The sequence below is a fragment of the Apus apus genome, chromosome 5 (genome assembly GCF_020740795.1).
Source record: "Apus apus isolate bApuApu2 chromosome 5, bApuApu2.pri.cur, whole genome shotgun sequence".
Lineage (NCBI taxonomy): Eukaryota > Metazoa > Chordata > Aves > Apodiformes > Apodidae > Apus > Apus apus.
In genome coordinates, this window is record NC_067286.1 from 65,789,652 (window position 1) to 65,804,753 (window position 15,102).

Sequence of the window (15,102 nt, forward strand, 5' to 3'; positions counted from 1 at the left end):
TGACATTAATTTTTAGGAAGAGCTGAAATGTTTGTTTTTCTCTGTGTTAACAAAAGTGCAGACAATGGCAGCATTTTTTTTGGCCAACAGTAATTAGAAGACAACTAAAGGGGAGGAAGCACAGGCCCATTTTTCATGATGAAAGAGGAGGTTTTTAGAAATCAAGGAACTGATCCATGACGGATGAGTTAAGTTCTGCTCTCTACCAAGGGCTTGTTGTGCAGCTCAGATAATTACATTTCTTTTTTTTCATTTTGTCCATCCTCAGCCTTTCCTTCTGAGTTTGTGCATGCTGAATGTGCCCTGCTGCTAGAGGCTGGATCACCTTCCTTAGCATCCCCCCGATGCTCTGCCTTCTGCTGGAGACAGCCAAGCACAGCTGGAGTGGGCTGGAAAAAGCTGTTGTGGAACTGAACCAACCCAAACTAGGTGGCAGGCAGAAGGCTCAGGGCAATCGGCTGTAGACTTTTATTTAAGTGCATCCTAGCAAACATGCCCTCCAGGCACTGGAAGGTGCTCTCAGGTCTCCCTGGATCCTTCTCTTCTCCAGGCTGAACACCCCAACTCTCCCAGCCTGTCAGAGTTTATCAGGGAAGTGCTTTGGCTGGGCAAGTGCTGTGTGAAAAATTAAGGGGGTTGCCTCAGTTTATCAACATGTTTTGCTTTCTCTGTTGAATAAAAATAGATTTTTCTTTTAATAACAGTCACATAAAAAAAAAAAACAAACACATCCAGAATGGATGAAAGTTCCATTTTAATTTCAGAGGTGGATCCAGCGTTGTTTGATGAAACTGAAATAGCTCACTTGGTAACACTAATTACCCTGGACTATTTTTACAAATGCAAGCAAAAAGCTTAATGAACATTGTGGTGCTGCTAATTTGTGTCAGCCAGCTGTGACACAGCAGCCAGCTCTCTGCTGAGCTGGTGGAGGGTAAAGCAGGGATACTGCCCGTTCTGGAAACACTGCAGCCATGCCCGGATACTCTAAATCCAGAGTGACAGAGACCAGACAGCTGGCTCTGTCTAGAGAACAGTCTGCAGCTCACAGAGAGCCTCTTTTTCTGTCTTCTTTTTTATTATTATTATTGTGGTGGTGTTTTTGTGGGGGGCAGTGGGAAGTCAGGCTCGGTGCAGCTTTGCCCGTGGCAGCAGGCTGTGCTGGGAGGCAGGTTCTCGGGGCAGAACCCTGCAGTGGGCTCAGGTGATTCAGTCCAAACCAGCCACACGGACCCCTCTCCCATTCCCTGGCCGGGGTGGGGGGTCAGCCCCAGACTCCCAGCAAGTGCCAAGCCCGAGGGCTGGAAAATCCCACCAATATTTGACCCTTTGTGACTCCTCAGAACACAGGAGACTGCAGTTCTTTGCTAGGGAGGGCAGCCGAGCCCCGCGGTGGGGCTGTGTGCAGGGCTGCTCCGCGGCCCCGGGGGTTGCGCAGCGTTCAGGGCTGGCTCGGGCAGCGGGAGCCGCGGCTGGAGCCGCTGCAGGATCGGAGCTCCGCAGGCAGCCAGCCCCGGGGCTGAGCGGGGCCGCCATCCCCGGCAGGGCCTGCCGAGCCAGGGCTAGTTCTGGCAGGCAGGCGGATTTCGGGAGGGTGGGGATGGCTGGTGCCGAGGGCGGCTGCAGGCGTGACCCGCCCGGCCCTTCCAGCCGGCGCTGAAAGCGTTCCGTGCCGGGCAGCACCCGTCTGGCAGTGAAATGGGTCTTCTCCTTCTGCTTTCACTTTAATTGCCCCGCACAGAGAGAGGTGTTAAAACCCCTCTGGTGGCTGGGAGCAGGTGAGGGCCTCGGCAGCAGTGTGCTCTGGGCAGCAGCGCGGTGAGTGCCACGGAGCGGGGGGAAGAGCCGCGGTGACTCGGGGGGCACCCAGGGGCTGCTTTTCCGTGCAGGGGGTGGCAGCGGGCGGCACCTGAGGGGCTGCTGCCAGGGGGGAACCCGCACCCGCCGAGCCGCCTCTGAGAGGGGAGAAAATGGGCTGGCTGGATGGGAACAAGAATGAGTTTAGCTGAGGTTCTAACTTGAATGACTGAGACTAGATATGAGTGAGAAATTCTGGGCTGTGAGGGTGGGGAGAGCCTGGCCCAGGCTGCCCAGGGAAGCTGTGGCTGCCCCATCCCTGGCAGTGTTGAAGGGCAGGTTGGATGGTCCTTGGAGCAGCCTGGGCTGCTGGGAGGTGTCCCTGCCCATGCAAGGGGGTTGGAACTGGGTGATCTTAAGGTCCCTTCCAAACCAAACCATTCTGTGAGTCTGTGATTTTATGTTTTTATGAAATATTTAACAGAGCACAAAGGGCTGGGATCTGTCCAAAAGACAAGAGAGGATGCACGAACATGAAAAAATAATAGAAGTTATTATATGTGTTGTTCTGGCATTGGGAGCCAATGGATGCATTTGGGAAGGTTGGATTTCCTCCATTCCCACCCACACGGGTGTGCTGTCAGCTCCAAGCTCCCTCAGCCAACTAATGAGCAGGTAGTGTCACCCCCACTTGTCCCAGCCATGCAGTTGATCCCAGCACTGGGAATGTGTCGGTGTACTGACTGATCCCAAGTTAAGAAAATTCACATGAAGGTCTATTGGAAAAGCATTAGGAAAGGGCACAGGTGGCAAGTTGAGATGTGATATTTACTGAGAAGAAGGCTGCTGGAGGAACTGAAGGCAGGAAGCAATTTGGGTGATAATGACTATGAAAACAACACAAAATGATGGACTTTGTTATGCTACAGAAAGGAAGGAGGGAGAGCAACAGAATAATGATAGCAGAGTTCAAAAAAGCAGCCTTCAGTGGAGTCAGGGAAGGAGCAGTGAGGGTCTCCTGGGAGGGCAGTCAAAGGCAGACCCAGGCTCAGCAGAACTGGCCGTTCCCGGCCGGAGCTGCTGGAACAGCTCAACAACCTTCTGGTGCAAAGGAGAGAAGGGCATTCCTGGGCTGCTGCTCAGATCCCTGGAGACCTGGGGAAATGAAAATAATCCTCCCAAAAAGCAGAAATAAGGACAGATGACTAAGGATGAATATAAAGGAAAAAACAACGGCCCTTGAGGGTAAAATCAGAAGGCATAAAACAGGGCAAAGAGCAGAAAAGGCACTGGTAAATGCATCAGGAATAAGAGGAAGGCAAAGGCACGTGCTGCCCCAGTACTGAGCAGCCAGGGGAGCAAATAAGGGCTAAACTGATCACTGCCTTATTGCTGCAGCCTCCAGAACAAGGTTAATTGTGACCAGACACCTGGGTGTTAAGAAATGCTTGAAGTACCCACCAGCTGACAGTGGTGCCCCTTCCTGAAGCACTGACAGGTTGCAGGTAAATAACAAAAGAAAAGCAACCCTGAGTACAGAGGAGGGCTGAGGGCTTTGGTGCCTCTGAGAAGCTCTGGTTCGGTGCTCAGACCCAGCTAAGAGCACCCCAGTGGGATGAATCACCTGTAACAAGTATATCCCTGCTTGCCAAAGCTCTTCTGTCGTGGATCTTTAACTGGGGGGATGGAGAGGTGGCTCTGGGTCTTGTCTATTTGCATAGTGAATATTTCCAGAGATGAGAGATCTACAGCTTGTCCAAGACCTTGTTCCAGTGTATCTGACAAAGCTGAAATCCCACAAGTCAGAGGAGTTTTCCCATCACCTCAGACTCTGGACACGTGCAGAGCACTAGACAATCACTACATGCCCTCATCCCTTAGGTTACCCACCCCACCCCACTGAAGATACACTTCCATTCATATCATACATGAAAGAAATATTTTAAAATTAAACCCAGAATGCTATACATATTTCCAGTTTGAATTTTACTTGTAGGATTCATGACATTAGTTTGGGAAAGCCTGTATTTCAGGTAATGGGAACATCCTAGCTTGGGTCTATTTTGGTTTATGAGATTCCTCCTAAAAACATCCTTTCGTGCAAAGGCTTTGTGGCACTAGGGCCAGGAAAGCCTTTTGTGTTCTCCTGTTTATTTGGAGCAGTTCTCACAGAGTTTCATAAACTATGAATCAATGTGTGCTGGAAACAGGTGACTATTCCTGTGCTTTGGTTGTATTTTCCCATAGAACCCAAATATCAAAACCTTGAGATGTATCTTGAGTGCCTGTAACCAACAACTATGTCTGGGAAGAATATGCCTATAGTGTATTTTTTTTCCCTTTTGCTGACTGGCTTGACTAGAAAAGCAAGCAAGACATCTGAATGAATTTTATATGTTGCCTGAAATGCTCAAGCCTTTGAAATAACTCAGCTTGAAGTTTTAGTCAATATGAATGGAGACATTTTAAAAATCTGTGTGCTTTTCTGTCAATAGAAGAAGGCAAAAGGGTAAAGAGATGAAAATAGACAGTGAAGTCAGAGGTGCAGCCAGTACTGAGCAACTTCCCCAGGGGGCAAGTCATTAGGAACTGTAATAGGCAAATTTGATATGAATTTATAGCAGTGTTGATAACTAAAGAGACACCTTCTTTGCATCACTTTGAGAAAAAATTGTGCCTTCACCTCTCCAAAACCTAGTCTCATTGGATTTTTGAAATAGGCATGTGTAAAAGTGAAATAGCTTGACGATTTTACAAGTACCATAGATAGGAGGGGTGTCTGCTGGTGAGTGACTCCAGACCCTCACCTGAGAACTGTGTGCAAGTAGCAACACAGAATGGAAGTGCTTCTTTTCATTCAAAAATTAGGTAGAATTACAGCCACATCAGCAAACCTTCCATACACCAGAGCAGCTTGTACTTGGGCCAAACAGCAGCAAGCAGGGTCAGGGTCCTGGGGGCTCGGCCTGAGCCCTCCACTGGGAGGGAGCAGCAGTTTGGCCCAAGACCCTCCTGTCCTGGCCCAGGGGGTGGCCTTGCTGCACCTTAGAGAGCTGCCAAAGACAAGGAGGAAGCAAGTAGAAAACGCAGGGCTGGATCAGCTGCCTGAGATGCTGGAAAACTGTAACCAGCAGGCAGGAAAGCACATGATCTCTGAAAGCCGTGGGAAGGGGGAGAGGCAGGAGCTGGCGTGGTATCCACACTGTTTTCCCTAGGAAGCTGTTGAGGTGGGCAAACCCACCTCTAGGCACGGTGTGCTCATGTGTGTGCCCACCAGGCATCTCCTGCTGGTGGGGCAGCAGGAGCAGCCAAGCAGCCCTGTCTGTGCCCCGCAGTGCCCGGGGTGTGCAGATCATCACCGCATCTCATCTCCACTGAAACTTTGGCACAAGGAGGATCTACAGAAAGTGCATTAGTCTGTAGTTCTGAGCAAAGCACCTGTGTTGCCTTCAGTGGGCACTAGGCAGTGGATCACCCTAATAGAGCTGTTTGCAAATATCAAATAATAACGGAAAGTATGACAATAATGAGGTAAGTAATCAGATGAACTGTTGAGTACAGGTGCCTACATTTACAACTCTTTCATCAAAGAGAAAATTAAGCGCGCTTAGAATATTATGGCAAATTGCTGTTACACGACTGCTAATCAGGTGGAGTGCATGAATGCATCAGGAAAAATCTTCTTGGGCAATTATGGCAGTAGATGATTAAGGCACAGAGCACATCATGGGACAGTGAATGGGCTCCTTTTTTTTTGCCTACAGTTGTAAATGCTTGTTGCAAAAACAAGCAACAAAAGCCCTGAGTCACCAACAGTGTCACCTGCCACCCAGATGCAGCCTGGCCCAGCTTGTGCCGCCAGCCCCAGCTGGGGGAAGCAGAACCGAGGGGCTGTGCTTGGTCCCCCCTTCTGCACACCAAAACCTGTTCTCTAAGCTACTGACACAGCATGATAGAACCAGTCCCGTGGCAGGGCCCCTTCTGCAAGGTGGCTTCATGAATCCCTTCTCCATGAACTGAGGAGGGAGAAATAATTTAGAGATACAGAATGTGACTGTGGATCTTGGCCACAGCTCAGAGCACATGGTGGCCCTGAATGAAGTGATGGGACAGCTTTGGAGGGGAGCTGGCTGGTGCTCCCCAGGCAGCAGGGCTGCTGTGAGGGCTCTGGTGAGGTGCTCTGGGCATGGCAGCCTTGCTGTGCAGGATTTGTGGTAGTGCTTCCCAAACTGCCTATTAAATGCAGGGAGGAGAAGCAGGAAACAGCTAACTGCTGTGGCAGCACTCTGTGCCCCTTTTGAACCCCTGGTCAACAACAAAAACCTGTTGTTTAGAGACTGAAAATACCATATTCCCCCAGGGCATGGGAAGTATCTGTTCATTTAACTGGCACACGTGCCTCCTTTGTGTCCACCAAGGTACCAGTGTGACCAGGCAGGCATCCTTCCCTGTGCTGCCTTAGAGGCTGAGCTTTCTGCTGCCCAAGCCCTGTCCTCACCTCGTAGCTTAGCAAAGATCCTGGTCCTGTTGCAGCCTGCAAGCTCTGTCAGCACCAGCCACCCACGGTTGGTATGGCAAGGCAGACAAAAAAAAAAGAAGTGGGTTTTGGATATCTCAGGATAGAAGATAATATCATCCAATTATACATATATATATATAAAAAAGGTAACTTCATCATTCTCCTCTGCTAGTTTCCAGTCCTCTGTTACTGGGCTTTACAAATCCTTTGTATTGCCTTTCACTTAAATTCTGGTGAGTCTGGGGTGGTGACACAATTCCTGTGCTGGCACTCGAGTACCAGATGTGCTGATGTCTGCATGGGGCCCCTTCACTAGTGCATAAAACCAGCAGACTGCTGCCTTTTTATTATTGTGTGCTAGTCCACAGTGATACACATCCTGTCATCTTAGCCCCTGCTGCCTGCACACACAGAGTTCATGGTGGAAAAGAGCCAGGCAAAACCAGCCCAAACAGAAAGCTCTTGAGGTGGTGGTCATAGCTTTTGGGTTGTGTCCTGCAGGGGATGGAGGGGGGACATCCAGCTTGATCCCTGGAAAAGGGGTGATGGGAATCTAGAAAGGGTAGGCAGGCAGGCAGTTGTGTCTAGGCAGGCAGGCAGGGCCATGCAGGCAGTGCAGGCAGTGCAAGCAGGGCAGTGAAGGCAGGCAGTGCAGGCAGTGCAGGCAGTGCAGGGAAGGCAGGCAGTGCAGGCAGTGCAGGCAGTGCAGTGCAATGCTGCTTTGCTAGTTCTTGGGTATAACCAACACCTGCAGCTCTGTGGCTCCTCTGCCAAACGGCCACCTTGGGGGCCACACTCACCAGGCCAATATATTTCAGGCTGAGCCCAGCAAGGTGCTGAGAGCCCAGCAACCCCTGCAGTGCATTAGAGCACTTTCCCTCAGCACGTTATCTCACACAATCCTGCCACTGACTCCCCCTGTGGGACCACTTCTGTGCTGGAAGGTTTGCACATCTGTATCCTCACTCGGTGCCAGCCGCTGGCCATTTCACTCGCACAGCCCTGCAGCAGTCCTCTGTTTAGGCTGCAAGCTGCACCTCAGAGGCACTTAAAAGTTCTTCTAAACATATTTAGGAAAAAAAAAACAACAAACCTTATTATACTGATCATATAATGTTTGTTAGACCATGAGTGGTTTTATAATCTTCAGGGTTTTGAGCCTCACAAGGAAGATCGTTGCAGCTGTAACTTCTGCATCCTGTATTTTTAGAAAAGGGAACCTCAGAGCTGTTCTGGCCAGGCTGGCAGAGGAGGAGCCAGGCAGCTCCCTGGGCTCTCCTGCCCCAGTGGAACAGGGGACCCGGGTTATCCAGCACAGGTGTGTTTGTGGATTTTGGGTGCAGCTGGAGTTACTGTTGGTCCCGAGGGCTCTGGCCTGGGGCCACACACACAGGCACCTCTCCCATGGAGGCTGCTCCTCACGGCTCTGCTCCATGTAATGAGGAACCTGCACCTGCAGAAGCCCAGCATGAGAAACAGAAAACTTGTCCTCAAAAGAGAAATCTGTAGTCTGCTCACATCCTTGCAGAATTATAACCCACCAATGCCAGCAAACCCACTGGCTGCACAGATCACTCTGTTTGCTTCTTGCACTAAAGTTACTAAATCGAAAGAGACAGGTGGGAAAATCTGCCTGTAATTATGCACAAGGACTACACATGTACCTCTCAATGATTTCCGTCACTGACATTCGTGCTGCTCCACTGCCCTTGCATCCACAGTTACCCAGGGATAACACCACGTGTGGGCACCTACCTGCCCAGTTGCACTGGTCTGCAACTGGAATGGCCCTTCCTGTGCCCAGGGCAGGCAGCAGGGCTGCGTGGGTCCTTCTGCACAGTGAAACCTCAGGGCATGTGGGCTTGGAGTCTGGAAAACATTCAAGCTCCTAAATGGTTTGGGGGCTGCCCCTTCTCCACTGAAAAAACCTCGAGCTTTGCATTGCAGCAACAGGCTCTGTCTGGTGTTTTGGAGATGTATGGGGCAAACTGAAAACATCACTAAAACCAAGCATGCCACTGTATGCAGACGGAATCAAAGGATCTCTGTGCACCAGTACAGTGATTTTATGCAAAAAGGGTTTATGAAGCCTACAGGAGGGAGACAGGTTGGGGCATGGCTGGGGTGGTCCCAGGTCTCACACAAACTTCTGAGAAGCACAAACCCTTTCTGGGACAGTATTGACACAATATACACCTGCCTTGCTGTGAAACATGGAACAAGATCAACCTATTTACTTTACCCTGTGAAAAAACTGTTTTTTTACTACCCAGTTTCTTGCAGGGGAGAAGATTCCTGCTAGCAAAGGAGTCTTTGGTTTATCAAGCAAAGGCACAACAAAGTCCAGTGGCCAAACAAGTTTGAAATAGAAAGAAAACAATATTTTTGACACTGAGGAAATCAACCCATCATATAATCATAAAGAGATGGTGTGGATTTGTTATCACTTGGAACCAACCTGAAGACAGGATGCTCACCTCTGTCAGTCTGTGGCAGGGGGTTCCAGCCTGCTGGGACACTTGGCACCTACCTCAGGCTGTCTGGGAAAGAAGACTCAAAGTTAATTTTATTATCTCAAGAAAAACAGGCCAAACTGTCAGCTGGGAAAAGGTTTTGGGGATTACAGGAACCAAAAGGATGAAGTCACTGATTCAGCTTAAACCAAAGCTCTGGGATGTAAGCACAGGTTGTGGAGTGACTTGGCACAGGCCACTTCAGATCTTGTCAGCCCTGCAGATCCGTGGGCACAGCTGTGGTGCCAGCCAGTGGGGCTGCCCAGCAGCCTGTGGGGAACAGCAGGGGGGTCCTCCCGGAGTGGAGGTGCAGGTGCAGTTAGGCCAGTTTAATGTGGTTCTGGAGAGCAGACCAAGCCCTCTCTGTAAGGCTGATGTGTCTGTCAGGGCCGGCCCATCCAGGGAGGGATTTGATGCATTAGGGCACTATTACTGTGCAGCATTTGCCAACAAACCCTCCAACACACATGCGAGCTGGACTGTGCACAGGTGCTGGGTGAGCAGAAATGCCCCAAACGCTCTGCCCGGAGCTGAGCTCCCCTGTCACAGCCTCTTGCTCCAGGTCCTGGGCACAGCTCCCAGCCAGCACCCACCAGGACACAGCGGCACTCAGTGGGAGCTCCTGGGTCCCCAAATTGATGGAGACACCCAGGGAATGTTGCTGTTCCCTGCCCTGCAGCGTGGCTGGAGCTTTGGACCTCAGCACCCTCAAAAAATGTGTCTTTAAAAAAAGATTCTTTAACTAAATTGTTTGTGCATAGCAGCATTTCAAATAGCCCTTTGGTTTTGCTCTTGGTAAAATCTGAATGCAAAAACTTAATCATCTTGTGTTTATTTATGTGTTTATTTGTTTGTTTATTTACACAGTTCCTTCTTGCTTCCCTCCAGCTCTTCGGGCTTCTGTGGAAAAACAGAGATAAGTTAATCTGAACAAAACATGGTAATACTTGAAAAAGTCCTTCCCATCAAACTAGAGGGAACACAATTTGCTTTTCATCTATGTTCCATGTCTGTGTGTCAGCTCTAATCCAGGCAGCCTCAGGCAGCACACACCATGGAGGGTTTGTTGCCCCAAGTCCCTTGGCTGCAGCTCCCCAAAGTGTCCCAACAGCAGAGCCTGGCAGGCTGCTGGTCCCAGGGACCCCACGCTGATCAAAGGCACAATGAATAATTCAGGGCAAAAAAAATCAGTGGGAGGGGCTTTCTAACTATAAAAACCTCACTGGAATATTTATACCGATTTTTAAATTTCAAAGATTTTTTTCTCTCTCCCTCCTTAAAACTCTGACTGACGCCTCATCTGTTTCATCACAGCATTGCACTGCGTTTCAAGGACAGCCTGCATCTTCATTCACTGCCTTTGGTTAATGTCCCATTAATCAATTTATTTCAAAAGAGCCCTCTGAAAGTGTCCAGCTGCCTCCAGAGACATCCGTCCCCCTCGGTGAGGAAGGCAGGGCCCCCTGGCAGCTGCCACTGCATCAGAGTGGAGGGAGCTGCTGCCTGGTGGTGGTGGCTGTTGCGTGGTGGTGGCAGTGGTGGTGGTGGCAGTGGTGGTGGCAGAGGGGGTGGCAGTGGTGGTGGTGGCAGTGGTGGTGGTGGCAGTGGTGGTGGCAGAGGGGGTGGCAGAGGGGGTGGCAGAGGGGGTGGCAGTGGTGGTGGTGGCAGTGGTGGTGGCAGAGGGGGTGGCAGAGGGGGTGGCAGTGGTGGTGGTGGCAGTGGTGGTGGTGGCAGTGGTGGTGGCAGAGGGGGTGGCAGAGGGGGTGGCAGTGGTGGTGGTGGCAGTGGTGGTGGTGGCAGTGGTGGTGGCAGAGGGGGTGGCAGAGGGGGTGGCAGTGGTGGTGGTGGCAGTGGTGGTGGTGGCAGTGGTGGTGGTGGCAGTGGTGGTGGCAGTGGTGGTGGTGGCAGTGGTGGTGGTGGCAGTGGTGGGGGCAGTGGTGGTGGCAGAGGGGGTGGCAGAGGGGGTGGCAGAGGGGGTGGCAGAGGGGGTGGCAGTGGGGGCAGTGGGGGCAGTGGGGACAGTGGCAGTGGTGACAGTGGCAGTGGTGGCAGCGGTGGCAGTGGCACTGGTGGCAGTGGCAGTGGGGACAGTGGCAGTGGTGGCAGTGGCAGTGGTGGCAGCGGTGGTGGTGGCAGTGGTGGCAGTGGGGACAGTGGCAGTGGGGACAGTGGCAGTGGTGGCAGTGGTGGCAGTGGCAGTGGTGGCAGTGGCAGCGGTGGCAGCGGTGGTGGTGGCAGCGGCGCTGCACGTCCCCGCTTCTACACCAGAGGGCAATAAAGTGAAGGTAAAAGTGTGTTTTTCCTGTGTCAAATCAGTGGTTCGTAGGACAAAAGTAACTCACGTTATTATTTATGACTCGATAATTGAAAACATTATTTACCTGCCAGATCCCCGGTACGTGTGAGCAGCACAACTCCGCCTGTTGTTAATACACTGAACCAGGACTTTTCTTCCAAGCAACTGTATTTTATAAAGCTGCAGCTGTGCAGACCTTCCGTTCGTACCGTGACAGAGATATTTATACCTATTCTCATTTTTGAACAATAGATAACTTTCTAGTATTACCTGTCAGGTGCTCAAATATTTATAACCACCCAAGGAAAAAAAATGCAGGGATTATTTCTCTCAGGAAATGAAGATGCCAGCTGCAAACCTGCAAGGCTTGGGTTGTTGCAGAGGCATGAAGCCCCCTTCCATCGCACGGGCGGCTGCTGGAAAGGCTGGGGAGCAGCTGGGGGTGGTTTTTGAAGCTGAAAGGACTTGGCTTCCCAGACCTTCAGGGCAGGCAGGAGGGAGGGGGGAAATACCTTGAACATCCCACATCAGGCTGCACAGAGAGAGCCCAGCACCCCTGGGAGAAGGAAGCAGAGAGCAGCAAGGAGGGAATGTCTGGGGGCTCTGGAGGAGGAGAAGCTAAAAATGATGCAGCGCTGGGGAGGGAGGGGCTGGCGAGGGCTGGGAGGGATGTGGGGGGAAGCGAGGAGGCGGGAATCGGCAGGTGGGGGGTCCCCGGGGGGATGAAGTGCTGGTGATCAGACGCTGGGTCATGAACTGGTGATGGTACAAACCTGGTCAGCGCCAGGAGCCTTGAGCAGGCACCCGTGAACCGGCTGCTGCTGCTGCCCGGGGTGATCCCACGTCCAGGGTGATCCTGTGGGTGATCCCACGTCCAGGAGGGTCCTGTGGATGGTGCCCCCACCCCTCACTCCCGCCGCAGGGTCGGGAGCAGCCGGCGGGGCTGGGGGCTGCACAGGGGCTGCTCCCTCTGGCACAGGCCTGCACTTCCCTGGGCTTTTCAGTTCCTGCTGGAAAATGGTCCCTCAGACCCTTCTTCACAAGGCCTGCCGTGGTGGCCCTCCACAGGCTCTTGCCCCAGTAAACCCCAGACCTAAGCAGTTGGCTCCTGGTCCTGCCCACAACCCCGAGGTCCCACAGGACACGTCCCTGTGCCGCCCCAGCCCCAGCCCTTCAACACCAGCACGTCCCCAGGGGGACAACCAAAGCTGTTGGCAACTTCTGCCTGCAGATTCTCAGGGAGTGTTTTCTGTTTATCACTATTTCCTATTTCAAAAGCAACTATTAAGTCAGGGTTCAGAAACTGCGCCCTGGGTTAAGTTAAAGATTATCTGTGATGACTAAAATTGAAAACTTTTTATTCAGCTTGGAAGTTCTGGGATATTGACAGCTCTCTGACTGATAAGCCCGTATCCCCCCTCGTTTGATGCACCTGTATCTAAGCTAATACTCTTTTTAATGCCAGCAGAGACCTCGGGGGTCACTTCTGAGCAGCTGATGCTCTTTCCCCGCGCGGCACGGCAGAGCCCCACGGCTGCACGCGGCTCCCGCCCAGCTTAATAGCACCTGAAGGGCTTTGTCTTTTCTAAAGGTTACTCCAATAATGTAGCTGAGAGGGAAGGCAAAGGCCAGTGGTTAGACTTGCCATGCTGTGGAGCCGTGGTGGCATTGCCATGGGCAAGGGATTTATGGCTGCAGCAGGGAGCTGGAAAGCGGGGATGGTGCCTGCTGGGGACGGCGGGTGGCCAGCAAAGCAAGAGCTGCACAGGTGGCTTGTCACTAAAACCCAGGCACCTTCCCCTCCAGCCATGCTTGATACGAGCAGGTTCTGCTGAGAAGGAGCTCTAGTTTGGGGCGTTAAAATCCGAAAGCACCAAAGCTGGAATAATAGTTCTGACATTTTAAAGATTACCTGAAAGCACCCAGAGTAATAAGGCTGCCTGCTGACAAGAGCCTTGTTCTTCTTCCTTCTCCTCTGCCTTTTGGCATCCACAGCCTGTGTCCCCTCCAGTGCCAATTTATCCTTGAACAGCAAAACCCCACTGCTTTTTTTTTTCTTTTTCTATTTTTTTTTTCCCCCCATTAAATTATTTGCAGGCACAAGAAAGGAAGGTTGGATCCTAGGTGGCTGCTGTGGAGAGGAGCAGCCCGGGTTACTGTGGCAGCTTCTCTTTCCAAGTTTAGCATGAACCCTGAAAAAAATGTTCATAACGTTGCAACTTGGCAGGCAGCTTGTAACTGGGGAGGTATTTTTTGAGAGATCAGCTGAGTAGCAGCCAAAGAAGAGTACAAGAAGAGCTGGAAAAGGTTGCTCAGGAATATTTTGCAACATTGCCCTTTTAAAAAATGGGGTGGGATCAATTTCACTCTTTTTTATTTCTGTCACCCACAGATAATCTGGGGATCTGGGCTCCAGGCTTTCATGCCTGCGATATCAAATGAAGCTGAATGATAAAAATGAGCTCCCTCAAGAAACCAGGAACAGTTCCAGAATGTCCATTTGGCAGAAATCAGGGAAGTTCAGGATACCTGTGCCAGTGCTGGTCTCCAAAATACTAATGTCTGCTTCTCAGCAGGCTTTGGTGCTCTGCTGGCACAGCCCTGCTGAGCCCTCCCTGCATCACACTGCACAGCAGCACAGGACTCAGGAAGAGGGTGACCTACAGGAATGTGGGAACACAAGTTGCTGCTCTTCCCATAGGAACTTTCCTGTACAGTTTGAAAAATATTTTTAAAAAATATATTGGGGTTTTTTTCCCTTGGAAAATATTGATGGTTTACAGTTATTTCATGTCCTGAGCTTGGCAGAGAGCATCAATAACAAAACCTTCTGACCTGGGAAATGCCACATAGATCCAACAAGACGTGGGTGCATCATGTGTACCCCAAGAACCTGACATTTCAGGAACCCTCTGTTAAGTGAACATGCAAAATCTTAGTGGGAAGCTTGTTAGGTTGCAAAAAATCCTCATTTTCATCTACAAAGCAGCTGGCAGGTACCTCTGTCCTCAGAGAGGATGGAGAGCTGTGGGTTGGCTGTTCCTGAGGCCATGGGCAGGGTGTTTTGGTTCACGTGGTTTAACACAGGGTTTCTGTGCCATGAGGAGGACCCTAAAACTCAGCCAGAGAATAAAGGTGCTTAGAAGGATCTTGTACCACTTGGCAAGACCATCAGGGAAGTTTTGGGCAGACTCTTTTCTCATCATGATCATCTGCAGGTCACCAGGAGCAGAGGGAGGCTCCACATGACCCCTGGGTCTGTTGGCACCCAGTCCAAGGGCTGCTCCAGGGAATCACCCACTTCCCTTTGGAAACCACAGCAGCACGTGGGGCAGTGCTGGGTATTTCTCAACAAAAGTGCTCCTCTCCTTCTGCTTCGTATCTGCTCAGCAATGAGAGAGGAATTCATTCTGAAGGCAGATTTCTTCTAGAAGAAGCACTTCGAAGTGCACCTGGGGACAAACAGGGTGCATGATTGGAGCAATAAGTGTTGTGCCCGGTGTGGCACAGGCTGCCCAGAGTGCCCAGGAGAGCCTCCCACCCCAGGGCTGTTGGCAGATGTACATTGTTTTCCCAGAACTTCCTATGAACTTGCAAAGGGGCTTTGTCAATAGGAATCTGAGGTCCTTCCCAGAGCCTCAGAATGACCAGAAACTCAGGTTTTCTGTGCTGGTCTCACTGGAGGCTGTCCTCATTGCCATCATCTTATTTCCACAGCAAATGCCAGGGAATTCAAAAACACTGCCTTTGGCTTCAGGAGCTCCTGAGGGCTGTTCCTTCTCCCTCCCCTATCCCCCATCCCATCCCACTGGCCATTAGACTCAGCAGAACTGGTTAAAATCTTTGCTCACCATGGATTCAGTATTTGCTCTGGGGTTATTCCTGCTCTATTCTTGGTTTCTTCAAATGCATTTTGCTGCTTCATGCTAGAAAGGATGTTAAAGAACTCACAGACTGTGTTTCTAGACAAGAACAAT

General features: G+C 51.1%; 1 long non-coding RNA gene across 1 annotated transcript; it reads right to left on the reverse strand.

Annotated features, from left to right (window-relative positions):
* Positions 1-9,681: 9,681 nt before the first annotated feature.
* LOC127385751 (uncharacterized) lies at positions 9,682-13,189 on the reverse strand. The gene is made up of 4 exons (XR_007889748.1): positions 13,038-13,189; positions 11,899-12,132; positions 11,211-11,681; positions 9,682-9,729 (listed from the first exon to the last, which is right to left on the reverse strand). It is a non-coding gene; the product is annotated as an uncharacterized LOC127385751 (long non-coding RNA).
* Between the last annotated feature and the right edge of the window lie 1,913 nt (positions 13,190-15,102).